Consider the following 13,968-nt stretch of genomic DNA (forward strand, 5'->3'; position numbering starts at 1 on the left):
ATATAGTATTAATGGCACTATACTGGAAAATACTGGGGAGGAAAGGGATCTAGGAGTCACTATCTCACGTGACAAAGGATAAATATATAGTATTAATGGCACTATACTGGGAACTACTGAGGAGGAAAGGGATCTAGGAGTCACTATCTCAGGTGACAAAGGATAAATATAGTATTAATGGCACTATACTGGGAACTACTGAGGAGGAAAGGGATCTAGGAGTCACTATATCAGGTGACAAAGGATAAATATAGTATTAATGGCTCTATACTGGGAACTATTGAGGAGGAAAGGGATCTAGGAGTCACTATTTCAGGTGACATAAAGGATAAATATAGTATTAATGGCACTATACTGGGAACTACTGAGGAGGAAAGGGATCTAGGAGTCACTATTTCAGGTGACAAAAAGGATAAATATAGTATTAATGGCACTATACTGGAAACTACTGAGGAGGAAATGGATCTAGGAGTCACTATTTCAGGTGACAGGATAAATATAGTATTAATGGCGCTATACTAGAAACTACGGAGGAGGAAAGGGATCTAGGAGTCACTATCTCAGGTGACAAAGGATAAATATAGTATTAATGACACTATACTGGAAACTACTGAGGAGGAAAGATCTAGGAGTCACTATTTCAGGTGACAGGATAAATATAGTATTAATGGCACAATACTGGGAACTACTGAGGAGGAAAGGGATCTAGGAGTCACTATTTCAGGTGACATAAAGGATAAATATAGTATTAATGGCACTATACTGGGAACTAGAGGAGGAAAGGGATCTAGGAGTCACTATTTCAGGTGACATAAAAGGATAAATATAGTATTAATGGCACTATACTGGGAACTACTGAGGAGGAAAGGGATCTAGGAGTCACTATTTCAGGTGACAAAAAGGATAAATAGAGTATTAATGGCACTATACTGGAAAATACTGAGGAGGAAAGGGATCTAGGAGTCACTATTTCAGGTGACAGGATAAATATATTATTAATGGCACTATACTGGAAACTACTGAGGAAGAAATGGATCTAGGAGTCACTATTTCAGGTGACAGGATAAATATAGTATTAATGGCAGTATACTGGAAACAACTGAGGAGGAAAGGGATCTAGGAGTCACTATTTCAGGTGACATAAAGGATAAATATAGTATTAATGGCGCTATACTAGAAACTACTGAGGAGGAAAGGGATCTAGGAGTCACTATCTCAGGTGACATAAAGGATAAATATAGTATTAATGACACTATACTGGAAACTACTGAGGAGGAAAGAGATCTAGGAGTCACTATTTCAGGTGACAGGATAAATATAGTATTAATGGCACTATACTGGGAACTACTGAGGAGGAAAGGGATCTAGGAGTCACTATTTCAGGTGACAAAGGATAAATATAGTATTAATGGCACTATACTGGGAACTAGAGGAGGAAAGGGATCTAGGAGTCACTATTTCAGGTGACATAAAAGGATAAATCTAGTATTAATGGCACTATACTGGGAACTACTGAGGAGGAAAGGGATCTAGGAGTCACTATTTCAGGTGACAAAGGACAAATATAGCATTAATGGCACTATACTGGAAACTACTGAGGAGGAAAGGGATCTAGGAGTCACTATTTCAGGTGACAAAGGATAAATATAGTATTAATGGTGCTATACTGGGAACTACTGAGGAGGAAAGGGATCTAGGAGTCACTATCTCGGGTGACATAAAGGATAAATATAGTATTAATTACACTATACTGGAAACTACTGAGGAGGAAAGAGATCTAGGAGTCACTATTTCAGGTGACATAAAGGATAAATATAGTATTAATGGCACTATACTGGAAACTACTGAGGAGGAAAGGGATCTAGGAGTCACTATCTCAGGTGACATAAAGGATAAATATATAGTATTAATGGTACTATACTGGAAAATACTGGGGAGGTGAAAGGATTTGACCTTATTTTCTTTAACCCTCGATGTGATGGCCTTACAGACGTCTGGAGTGTAAACTTTTAACCACAAGGTACATGCACAGACAAGCAGTTAAAATTCACACTGTTTATTATAAAGTTAACAAGAGTATATAAGACAATGCATATGGGTGGAACTGACAAGTGTAAAAGGGCTCATTGGCTTAGGGGTAGGTGCCTGGGTGGGGTACGTAGGGGTGGTTAATACTTGACATAACATAATTGGATATAGCAGTTGCCAGGCAGATGTTATATATGTTACATCAGGCGAAACTTAACAAAGGATCTTTTAGTAACACACAGAAGTAGAAAAAGCAGGTTTCATCTAGTAGAGAGCTGACCTTGGATGCCAGACCCACACAAGCCTGGTATCTGTATGAGAGACAAAGGCATCTAACACAGGGCAGCAGCATCCATTGCAAACACATAAGAGTTCATAAAGCATGTTTTAACCCTTCACTAGGGAAATAGAAATATTCACTTTTACACTGTAATTATTATAAGGAAACTGATCATATAAAAAGTAATATGTACAAAGACAGAAGAGGTAACCCTTCAATCCCCTCTTAGAATCATGATTATTATATGACATGATTCTTGAGTGAGGCTCCTTTCTTGTTCCTCCAGTTCTTGAGATATTGGACATAATCGTCGGGTCCCTTACTATCAGAGGAGGTGACAGGACTGGTGGTTATGTCATAATACATCAGGGCCTTATCAATGCCTTTGGAGGTAAGTTTCTTTCCACAGGGAATTACACAATAAACTATAATGCCTAAAAGAATTAAAGTTATGAGTTTAAATATGCTTATTTGCACAAGAGCCTGTTTCCAATTTTCAAACCACCCAAAATATTGGCTCCATGGGTTATCAATACCTGAATTTTTCTTAAGTTCTATGGATAAGGTTTCTAACTTGTTTATGGCTAAAGTAACCTTACCATTGGGACCAGTGTTGTCAGGAATATATGTACAACAGCCTTCCACCTTACTAATGTAAACACATGTACCGCCTTTTTCTGCTAGGATCATGTCAAGGGCCATTCTATTTTGGAATGTCATTTGGGAAGTGGCTTCTAGCTGTTCAGCTATACCTTTAAGAGCATCTTTGGTATCATTAACAAATCTTTGTTGATTATAATATATATAATTAATCCAGGCTACGTTTTTATTTACAGTTTCCCACATATGTAATAAATGTCGCCTAATGATCTAGTTTGGTTGACTAAAACAGTTGTTCTTTTATTTGCACAATACCCTGGTGGGAAGGTTTTTAAATTTCTCCCTGTTGTGGTGTTAGATGTATAACAAGTGTAGTTTCCAGGATATATGGTTATGGTGCTTCCTGGGTTGGGATTTTTTGACAATATGGGATATTCCCTTTTCCACATTTCGCACTGACTGTCATTTGTTTTGGTGTCATTAAAAAGGCTGAAAAAAAAAACAATTTTCTTGTTCTAGGGGTATATTAAGGGGCACTGTACCTAGGTGGGGCCTAGATTTGCCACAGACATAACAGTTGCTTTTATTGTGTTTGTTAGCACTATACTTCATCCATTCCAACCAAAAATTAATGTCAGAGAAACCAGTTTCAATAGCTAGGGTGTCTTCAAAGGTAGGGTTAGTAAGTGTGGTGAGTGAGGGCCAGTAGGGCTATCAAGGTAGTCCCCAGGATAAAGATAGGGGACAGGTTCCTCATCTTCTTCTGTTCTTCTTTCTTCGCTAGGTGGGAGGTCAGGGCTGTCTGCCCCGGTTCGTACCTCACTGGAATCACTTGCTTCCCTCTCTAGGTCTGGTCTAGGAACCTTTTTTTTTACTCGGGATGCATGGATCCAGGTAGGACTTTCCTCTGTCAGGACTGCTGTTCGGGTAACTGCTACGACCTCTGTCTCTGGACCATAGGTGAAGTCTCCTGGGCTCTTGTTCCTGGGGAGCACCTTCACCACGACTCTGTCTCCGACTTTAAAGGGGTGTGTAGGTTCCTGTGGATTCAAAAGGGTTTTTACAAACAACCTCATGTTCAATTTCATTCAGTTTTGTTATCAGGGACCTGACATACTCTTCTCTGATAAGTTCTAGATCTCCCTCCTGTATTACTAATGGTTTCTTAGCCCAAGGTGTGGGAAAAGGCCTGCCCATTAGTATTTTAAATGGGGAGTAACCTTGAGTTTTCTGTGGGGTATTCAAGATGCTGGTGTTTAGCTTTATTAGGGTTGTTCCTGAGGCAAGTGATGCATCTGCTAACATACTGGTCCACAAGTGATTTGGCATTAGTAACATAAAAATCACTGGTTAGTAGGAGGAGTGTTGTGGCTTCACCACGGTGACCAACACCACGGCACTGGGCAACGAGCAAAGGGGCACTGGACTGGGGTATACAGGGTTTCCCCTCTTTGCAGATTAATCCTGATTTAGGATTTTTTCTGCAGAATTGGGTAAGTCCAGTCGGAGAGATCAGTATTAGTCGCAGCAGCTTGAAGTTGAGTGAGCAGATGGACGTTGTCAAGGGAGGGACATGCTCTAGTGAGTGCAATGAGTTCTGCAGCTTGCGCGGACTGATAAGGTATTGGTAGGGTTTCCAACACAGTATCAGGGAGGGTGACAATGGCATAGCCAGCCTGGTATGTATTGTCATTGGGCCTACTACAGGAGTCGTCAACAAAAACAATGTCTGTGCCTGGTATGGGAACGGGAGACATGTCAAGTCTGGGAGAAGTTTCAGCTTCAATGGAAGCAGCACAGTCATGTAGGTCGGGTGGTTCATCCTCGGGACCTTTCAAGCCTAAAAGGGCATTGAGAATGGGTGCAGGGCCAGAAGAACCAGCAGTGTACTTAATGGTAAGGGTAGGGTTACTCAAAAGGAGTACTTCATATCCACTAAGGCGTTGTGCTGACATGTACTGTGTGTGTAAGCCTTTAAGTATTGCCAGGACATCATGTGTGGTGTGGAGTACTGTGATGTGGCCTAAAGTGAGGGTAGTGGCCATTTCTGCAACCATTGCACAGGCTGCCAAAGCCCTGAGGCAGGCAGGCATACCTTGCACAGACACTGGCATGACTTTGGGAAAAAAATGCCACGGGGCGCAACTTCCCTCCATGAAACTGTGTGAGCACCCCCGCCATGGTTTTACAATTGTCCCTTGCATATAGATGGAAAGGTAGTACATAACTGGGGAGGCCAAGTGCCGGACTTTTCATCAACATACATTTTAAACTTTCATATGCAGTTAACATTTCTTGTGACCATTGTACAGTTTTAGGTTTGTCCTTCAGTGTGGCTTGTCTCAAAATGTTATCACAATAAGAGCAATCAGATATCCACTGTCTGCAGTAATTTACCATACCCAGGAAGGACAGTAGTTCCTTCTGGGTAGTTGGGGTGACCAGGCCCAATACAGACTGCATGCATTGTGGACTGACTTTTCTCTCTCCCTGAGTGAGCACAAAACCCAAGTAATCAACATGCTTTTTACACCATTGCATTTTTATTTTGGACACCTTGTGTCCACATTCACAAAGCCAGTTTAGTAATGAAACACCATCCTCTCGGCAGGCCTCCTCAGTTTTACTACAGAGCAGCAGATCATCTGCATACTGTAGCAGGACTGAACCATGGTGAGGTTGCCAGGGCCTCAATGTGGCCTGGAGACAACAGGTGCGCCAATAATCTGCACCAGGTAAGTTGTTCACCCTCAAAAGAAAAGGCAAAAGTAATTGTGTCTGTGAATCTACAGGTATGCTGAAAAAAAGGCATTCTTCAACACTCAGAAAATCTGTAAGAGAAGAACGCAGCATCTGTAGGGATTGCAGAAATGAGTGAGTTTACATCTGGAACAATTGGTGCAATTGGGACAATTAACTGATTGATCGCTCTGAGATCCTGTACAAATCCCATACTACCATCAGCTTTGGCAACAGGGTTCACAGGAGTACAGTATGGTGATACAATATGTCTGAGATACCCTGTTGTAAGAATTGCTGTATCATGGGGCGGAGACCTTCTATCTTTTCTGGTGAGAGGGGGTATTGCATAAGTCAGAACACAAAACACTGGCTGCTGCACCGCTGTCCACTAAAAAGGGAATTTTACTTCCATTTATAATAAGTGGCAGCAGAGGTGAATCTCACTATGACGGGAGAGTTGAATAAAGGCTGGGATACCCTCCTCCGGGCCCCGTCAGTGCGCGGGGTCTTTGGAATGTTCCCTGACTGCGGGGTTGGTTCTGTCTGTCAAAGCGTCTGGAGCTCTGATAGTTATGAGTGGGCGCAGGTTTCTTTTTACAAGCTACAGCGACAGGCAAAAAAACACAGGCAAAAAAAAAAAAAAACTTCCTTCATATGTGTATAGCTGCGTCCTTTGCAAGTTTTGCGTAAATAAGATATACAGCCATCGAGGGTAATGGTGGGCTTGGGACAGTGTTTTACTATTATCTAAACTCTGGGTTATTGGTGCGTTAGGGATAGAGCTAGTGGACGCACCCTCCAGCAGTGAAGTTGGAAGCGATCCCATTTAGTGTGAAAGGGTTACTGCTGCCAAGAGATTTGTGTCTCTGAGCGCAGGATACATTGGAATGCAAAAAAGGGGGGGGGGGGGGCGAGAGGGATTTCAAAGACTTACAATTCCTCTGCAGCTTCGCTTCTGTGCTATTGGAAACTGACATTTTTTCTTAAATCTCCATATAGAAAAGGTAATTACTGCCTTCCCGTAGGAATGGGTCCCGTCCTGCTTTCTCTGTCCATCCCGCTAAATTATCCACCCATGGGTTAACTAAATAATACTCTGAGGTAGAGTTACGGGCAACATACATCCTGCATGTCTCACCAGGGAGGGGCGGGGGATATGCAGTTTTTTTACTCTGACTAGAGCCCATTGTCAGACAGTAATATAAATCAACAGTACAACTTTTAAAAGAAAATTATCTAAAATATACGACACTCTACTTATACATAGGTCCCTCCCATAGTAAAAATGCAATCTACACCAGCTTTCTACGCAATTTCCACAACAACCCACAACAACTGTCTATGCAATATCACAACAAAAATGCAGTTTACAAAAAAAACCTTCTATGCAATTTCACAACAAAAAGACTTTCTATGAAATTTCACAACAAAAAAAATGCAATTTACAAAAACTTTCTATGCATGCATTAGCTAACACCAGTTAATTAGTCATTGACAATATCACAATATTATCTGTATAATGAGAACATGAAATCTTTTGACGGGTACGCTTACCTTCGTACAAGATGTCAGAAAAAATACAGCGTTTTAGACAGGAAGCAAGAAAAGTGTTTGAGTAAAGATATCTGGCAGACGAAAACTTACCAGCCGTCTGGACCAAATATAAGAACTTATCTCACTACAAACATACAAAAATATATAGGCGATCAAATCGGGGTATTCTCTACGTTACGTATAGACTCCCAGGTCTATTTTAAGTATCCCAGATACTAACGTCTTTGGAGAAGTGCGCTCGGACCCCTGGTCCCTTCTCAGACGTATCTTTAAGTCCCAGACATTAAAGATTCTATGGTATCCCTGATACCTGTTTTAAAAACTTCGTAATATTAAGTCCCGGACTTAAATATTACCTTGTCACGTGTTCCCGGAACACTGACACGGATTCAGCTTCAGTGTATGACCGCAATCCCGCATAGCAAAGACAGACAATAAATCTTCTATCTTTATTATTCGGGGACGATCACTGAATCCCGGACATAACCCCCAGCTGAAAGGATTTGACCTTATTTTCTTTAACCCTCGATGTGATGGCCTTACAGACGTCTGGAGTGTAAACTTTTAACCACAAGGTACATGCACAGACAAGCAGTTAAAATTCACACTGTTTATTATAAAGTTAACAAGAGTATATAAGACAATGCATATGGGTGGAACTGACAAGTGTAAAAGGGCTCATTGGCTTAGGGGTAGGTGCCTGGGTGGGGTACGTAGGGGTGGTTAATACTTGACATAACATAATTGGATATAGCAGTTGCCAGGCAGATGTTATATATGTTACATCAGGCGAAACTTAACAAAGGATCTTTTAGTAACACACAGAAGTAGAAAAAGCAGGTTTCATCTAGTAGAGAGCTGACCTTGGATGCCAGACCCACACAAGCCTGGTATCTGTATGAGAGACAAAGGCATCTAACACAGGGCAGCAGCATCCATTGCAAACACATAAGAGTTCATAAAGCATGTTTTAACCCTTCACTAGGGAAATAGAAATATTCACTTTTACACTGTAATTATTATAAGGAAACTGATCATATAAAAAGTAATATGTACAAAGACAGAAGAGGTAACCCTTCAGGAGGAAAGGGATCTAGGAGTCACTTTCTCAGGTGACATAAAGGATAAATCTAGTGTTAATGGCACTATACTGGGAACTACTGAGGAGGAAAGGGATCTAGAAGTCACTATTTCAGGTGACAAAGGACAAATATAGCATTAATGGCACTCTACCGGAAACTACTGAGGAGGAAAGGGATCTAGGAGTCACTATTTTAGGTGACATAAAGGATAAATATAGGATTAATGGTGCTATACTGGGAACTACTGAGGAGGAAAGGGATCTAGGAGTCACTATCTCGGGTGACATAAAGGATAAATATAGTATTAATGACACTATACTGGAAACTACTGAGGAGGAAAGAGATCTAGGAGTCACTATTTCAGGTGACATAAAGGATAAATATAGTATTAATGGCACTATACTGGGAACTACTGAGGAGGAAAGGGATCTAGGAGTCACTATTTCAGGTGACAGGATAAATATAGTATTAATGGCACTATACTGGAAACTACTGAGGAGGAAAGGGATCTAGGAGTCACTATTTCAGGTGACAAAGGATAAATATAGTATTAATGGCACTATACTGGGAACTACTGAGGAGGTAAGGGATCTAGGAGTCACTATTTCAGGTGATATAAAGGATACATGTAGTATTAATGGCACTATACTGGAACTACTGAGGAGGAAAGGGATCTAGGAGTCACTATCTCGGGTGACATAAAGGATAAATATAGTATTAATGGCGCTATACTAGAAACTACTGAGGAGGAAAAGGATCTAGGAGTCACTATTTCAGGTGACATAAAGGATAAATATATTATTAGTGGCACTATACTGGGAACTACTGAGGAGGAAAGGGATCTAGGAGTCACTATATCAGGTGACATAAAGGATAAATATAGCATTAATGGCACTATACTGGGAACTACTGAGGAGGAAAGGGATCTAGGAGTCACTATATTAGGTGACATAAAGGATAAATATAGCATTAATGGCACTATACTGGAAACTACTGAGGAGGAAAGGGATCTAAGAGTCACTATTTCAGGTGACATAAAGGATAAATATATTATTAGTGGCACTATACTGGGAACTACTGAGGAGGAAAGGGATCTAGGAGTCACTATATTAGGTGACAAAGGATAAATATAGCATTAATGGCACTATACTGGAAACTACTGAGGAGGAAAGGGATCTAGGTGTCACTATTTCAGGTGACAAAAAGGATAAATATAGTATTAATGGCACTATACTGGAAAATACTGAGGAGGAAAGGGATCTAGGAGTCACTATTTCAGGTGACAGGATAAATATAGTATTAATGGCACTATACTGGAAACTACTGAGGAGGAAATGGATCTAGGAGTCACTATTTCAGGTGACAGGATAAATATAGTATTAATGGCAGTATACTGGAAACAACTGAGGAGGAAAGGGATCTAGGAGTCACTATTTCAGGTGACATAAAGGATAAATATAGTATTAATGGCGCTATACTAGAAACTACTGAAGAGGAAAGGGATCTAGGAGTCACTATCTCAGGTGACATAAAGGATAAATATAGTATTAATGACACTATACTGGAAACTACTGAGGAGGAAAGAGATCTAGGAGTCACTATTTCAGGTGACAGGATAAATATAGTATTAATGGCACTATACTGGGAACTAGAGGAGGAAAGGGATCTAGGAGTCACTATTTCAGGTGACATAAAAGGATAAATATAGTATTAATGGCACTATACTGGGAACTACTGAGGAGGAAAGGGATCTAGGAGTCACTATTTCAGGTGACATAAAGGATAAATATAGTTTCTCTGACGTCCTAGTGGATGCTGGGAACTCCGAAAGGACCATGGGGAATAGCGGCTCCGCAGGAGACTGGGCACAAAAGTAAAAGCTTTAGGACTACCTGGTGTGCACTGGCTCCTCCCCCTATGACCCTCCTCCAAGCCTCAGTTAGATTTTTGTGCCCGAACGAGAAGGGTGCACACTAGGTGGCTCTCCTGAGCTGCTTAGTGAAAAAGTTTAAGTGTGTGATGAAGCATGGGTTTCCCCCGATAAAAAACTGCTAATTTCTAAAAAAATATTGGCATTATACCCTTTCCCGCCAGAGGTTAGGGCGCGTTGGGAAACACCCCCTAGGGTAGATAAGGCGCTCACACGCTTATCAAAACAAGTGGCGTTACCGTCTCCTGATACGGCCGCCCTCAAGGAACCAGCTGATATGAAGCTGGAAAATATCCTAAAAAGTATATACACACATACTGGTATTATACTGCGACCAGCAATCGCCTCAGCCTGGATGTGCAGTGCTGGGGTGGCTTGGTCGGATTCCCTGACTGAAAATATTGAAGGGACTAAGGGGAGAAGAAGCGAACTCACCTGCGTGCAGAGTGGATTGGGCTTCTTAGGCTACTGGACATTAGCTCCAGAGGGACGATCACAGGCCCAGCCATGGATGGGTCCCAGAGCCGCGCCGCCGGCCCCCTTACAGAGCCAGAAGACTGAAGAGGTCCGGAAAATCGGCGGCAGAAGACGTCCTGTCTTCAATAAGGTAGCGCACAGCACCGCAGCTGTGCGCCATTGCTCTCAGCACACTTCACACTCCGGTCACTGAGGGTGCAGGGCACTGGGGGGGGGCGCCCTGAGACGCAATAAAAACACCTTAGATGGCAAAAAATACATCACATATAGCTCCTGGGCTATATGGACGCATTTAACCCCTGCCAATTTTTCCTTAAAAAAGCGGAGAAAGGCCGCCGAGAAGGGGGCGGAGCCTATCTCCTCAGCACACTGGCGCCATTTTCCCTCACAGCTCCGTTGGAGGGAAGCTCCCTGACTCTCCCCTGCAGTCCTGCACTACAGAAACAGGGTAAAACAAGAGAGGGGGGGCACTAATTTGGCAGATAATTCTATACAGCAGCTATATAAGGGAAAAACACTTATATAAGGTTATCCCTGTATATATATAGCGCTCTGGTGTGTGCTGGCAAACTCTCCCTCTGTCTCCCCAAAGGGCTAGTGGGGTCCTGTCCTCTATCAGAGCATTCCCTGTGTGTGTGCTGTGTGTCGGTACGTTGTGTCGACATGTATGAGGAGGAAAATGGTATGGAGGCGGAGCAATTGCCTGTAATAGTGATGTCACCCCCTAGGGAGTCGACACCTGACTGGATGGTCTTATGGAAGGAATTACGTGATAGTGTCAGCACTTTACAAAAGACTGTTGACGAAATGAGACAGCCGGCAAATCAGTTATTACCTGTACAGGCGTCTCAAACACCGTCAGGGGCTCTAAAGCGCCCGTTACCTCAGGTACCCCTCCTATAACAGGGAAAGGGGTATTATTCCACGCTGTTTGTGGTACCGAAGCCGGACGGCTCGGTGAGACCTATTTTAAATCTGAAATCCTTGAACACTTACATTCAAAGGTTCAAATTCAAGATGGAGTCACTCAGAGCAGTGATAGCGAACCTGGAAGAAGGGGACTATATGGTGTCTCTGGACATCAAGGATGCTTACCTCCATGTCCCAATTTGCCCTTCTCACCAAGGGTACCTCAGGTTTGTGGTACAGAACTGTCACTATCAGTTTCAGACGCTGCCGTTTGGATTGTCCACGGCACCCCGGGTCTTTACCAAGGTAATGGCCGAAATGATGATTCTTCTTCGAAGAAAAGGCGTCTTAATTATCCCTTACTTGGACGATCTCCTGATAAGGGCAAGGTCCAGAGAACAGTTAGAGGTCGGAGTAGCACTATCTCAAGTAGTACTACGACAGCACGGGTGGATTCTAAATATTCCAAAGTCGCAGCTGATTCCGATGACACGTCTGCTGTTCCTAGGGATGATTCTGGACACAGTCCAGAAAAAGGTGTTTCTCCCGGAGGAGAAAGCCAGGGAGTTATCCGACCTAGTCAGGAACCTCCTAAAACCAGGCCAAGTGTCAGTACATCAATGCACAAGGGTCCTGGGAAAAATGGTGGCTTCTTACGAAGCGATTCCATTCGGCAGATTTCACGCAAGAACTTTTCAGTGGGATCTGCTGGACAAATGGTCCGGATCGCATCTTCAAATGCATCAGCGGATAACCCTGTCTCCAAGGACAAGGGTGTCTCTCCTGTGGTGGTTGCAGAGTGCTCATCTTCTAGAGGGCCGCAGATTCGGCATTCAGGACTGGGTCCTGGTGACCACGGATGCCAGCCTGAGAGGCTGGGGAGCAGTCACACAGGGAAGAAATTTCCAGGGCTTGTGGTCAAGCATGGAAACGTCACTTCACATAAATATCCTGGAACTAAGGGCCATTTACAATGCCCTAAGTCAGGCAAGGCCTCTGCTTCAGGGTCAGCCGGTGTTGATCCAGTCGGACAACATCACGGCAGTCGCCCACGTAAACAGACAGGGCGGCACAAGAAGCAGGAGGGCAATGACGGAAGTTGCAAGGATTCTTCGCTGGGCGGAAAATCATGTGATAGCACTGTCAGCAGTGTTCATTCCGGGAGTGGACAACTGGGAAGCAGACTTCCTCAGCAGACACGACCTCCACCCGGGGGAGTGGGGACTTCACCCAGAAGTCTTCCACATGATTGTGAACCGTTGGGAAAAACCAAAGGTGGACATGATAACGTCCCGCCTCAACAAAAAACTGGACAGATATTGCGCCAGGTCAAGGGACCCTCAGGCAATAGCTGTGGACGCTCTGGTAACACCGTGGGTGTACCAGTCAGTGTATGTGTTCCCTCCTCTGCCTCTCATACCCAAGGTACTGAGAATCATAAGAAGGAGAGGAGTAAGGACTATACTCGTGGCTCCGGATTGGCCAAGAAGGACTTGGTACCCGGAACTTCAAGAGATGCTCACGGAGGACCCGTGGCCTCTACCTCTAAGAAAGGACCTGCTCCAGCAGGGACCCTGTCTGTTCCAAGACTTACCGCGGCTGCGTTTGACGGCATGGCGGTTGAACGCCAGATCCTGAAGGAAAAAGGCATTCCGGATGAAGTCATCCCTACCCTGATCAAAGCCAGGAAGGATGTAACTATGCAACATTATCACCGTATTTGGCGTAAATATGTTGCGTGGTGTGAGGCCAGGAAGGCCCCTACAGAGGAATTTCAACTGGGTCGTTTCCTGCATTTCCTGCAAACAGGACTGTCTATGGGCCTAAAATTAGGGTCCATTAAGGTTCAAATTTCGGCCCTGTCGATATTCTTCCAGAAAGAACTAGCTTCAGTTCCTGAAGTTCAGACGTTTGTCAAGGGGGTACTGCATATACAGCCTCCTTTTGTGCCTCCAGTGGCACCTTGGGATCTCAGTGTAGTTTTGGGGTTCCTAAAATCACATTGGTTTGAACCACTCACCACTGTGGACTTAAAATATCTCACATGGAAAGTGGTAATGCTGTTAGCCCTGGCTTCAGCCAGGCGTGTCTCAGAATTGGCGGCTTTATCCTATAAAAGCCCTTACCTAATTTTTCATACGGACAGGGCAGAATTGAGGACTCGTCCTCAATTTCTCCCTAAGGTGGTTTCAGCGTTTCACTTAAACCAGCCTATTGTGGTACCTGCGGCTACTAGGGACTTGGAGGATTCCAAGTTGCTGGACGTAGTCAGGGCCCTGAAAATATATGTTTCCAGGACGGCTGGAGTCAGAAAATCTGACTCGCTGTTTATCCTGTATGCACCCAACAAGCTGTGTGCTCCTGCT

General features: G+C 43.4%; 1 long non-coding RNA gene across 1 annotated transcript in view; it reads right to left on the minus strand.

The window, feature by feature from the left end:
• Positions 1–2,040: 2,040 nt before the first annotated feature.
• Positions 2,041–13,968, minus strand: part of LOC134970273 (uncharacterized) — a 69,717-nt gene continuing 57,789 nt past the window's right edge. Inside the window, exon 2 of the long non-coding RNA XR_010189751.1 lies at positions 2,041–3,948. This is a non-coding gene — a long non-coding RNA (uncharacterized LOC134970273). The remainder of the gene's footprint in view (positions 3,949–13,968) is intronic.

The sequence above is a fragment of the Pseudophryne corroboree genome, chromosome 11 (assembly GCF_028390025.1).
Source record: "Pseudophryne corroboree isolate aPseCor3 chromosome 11, aPseCor3.hap2, whole genome shotgun sequence".
Lineage (NCBI taxonomy): Eukaryota > Metazoa > Chordata > Amphibia > Anura > Myobatrachidae > Pseudophryne > Pseudophryne corroboree.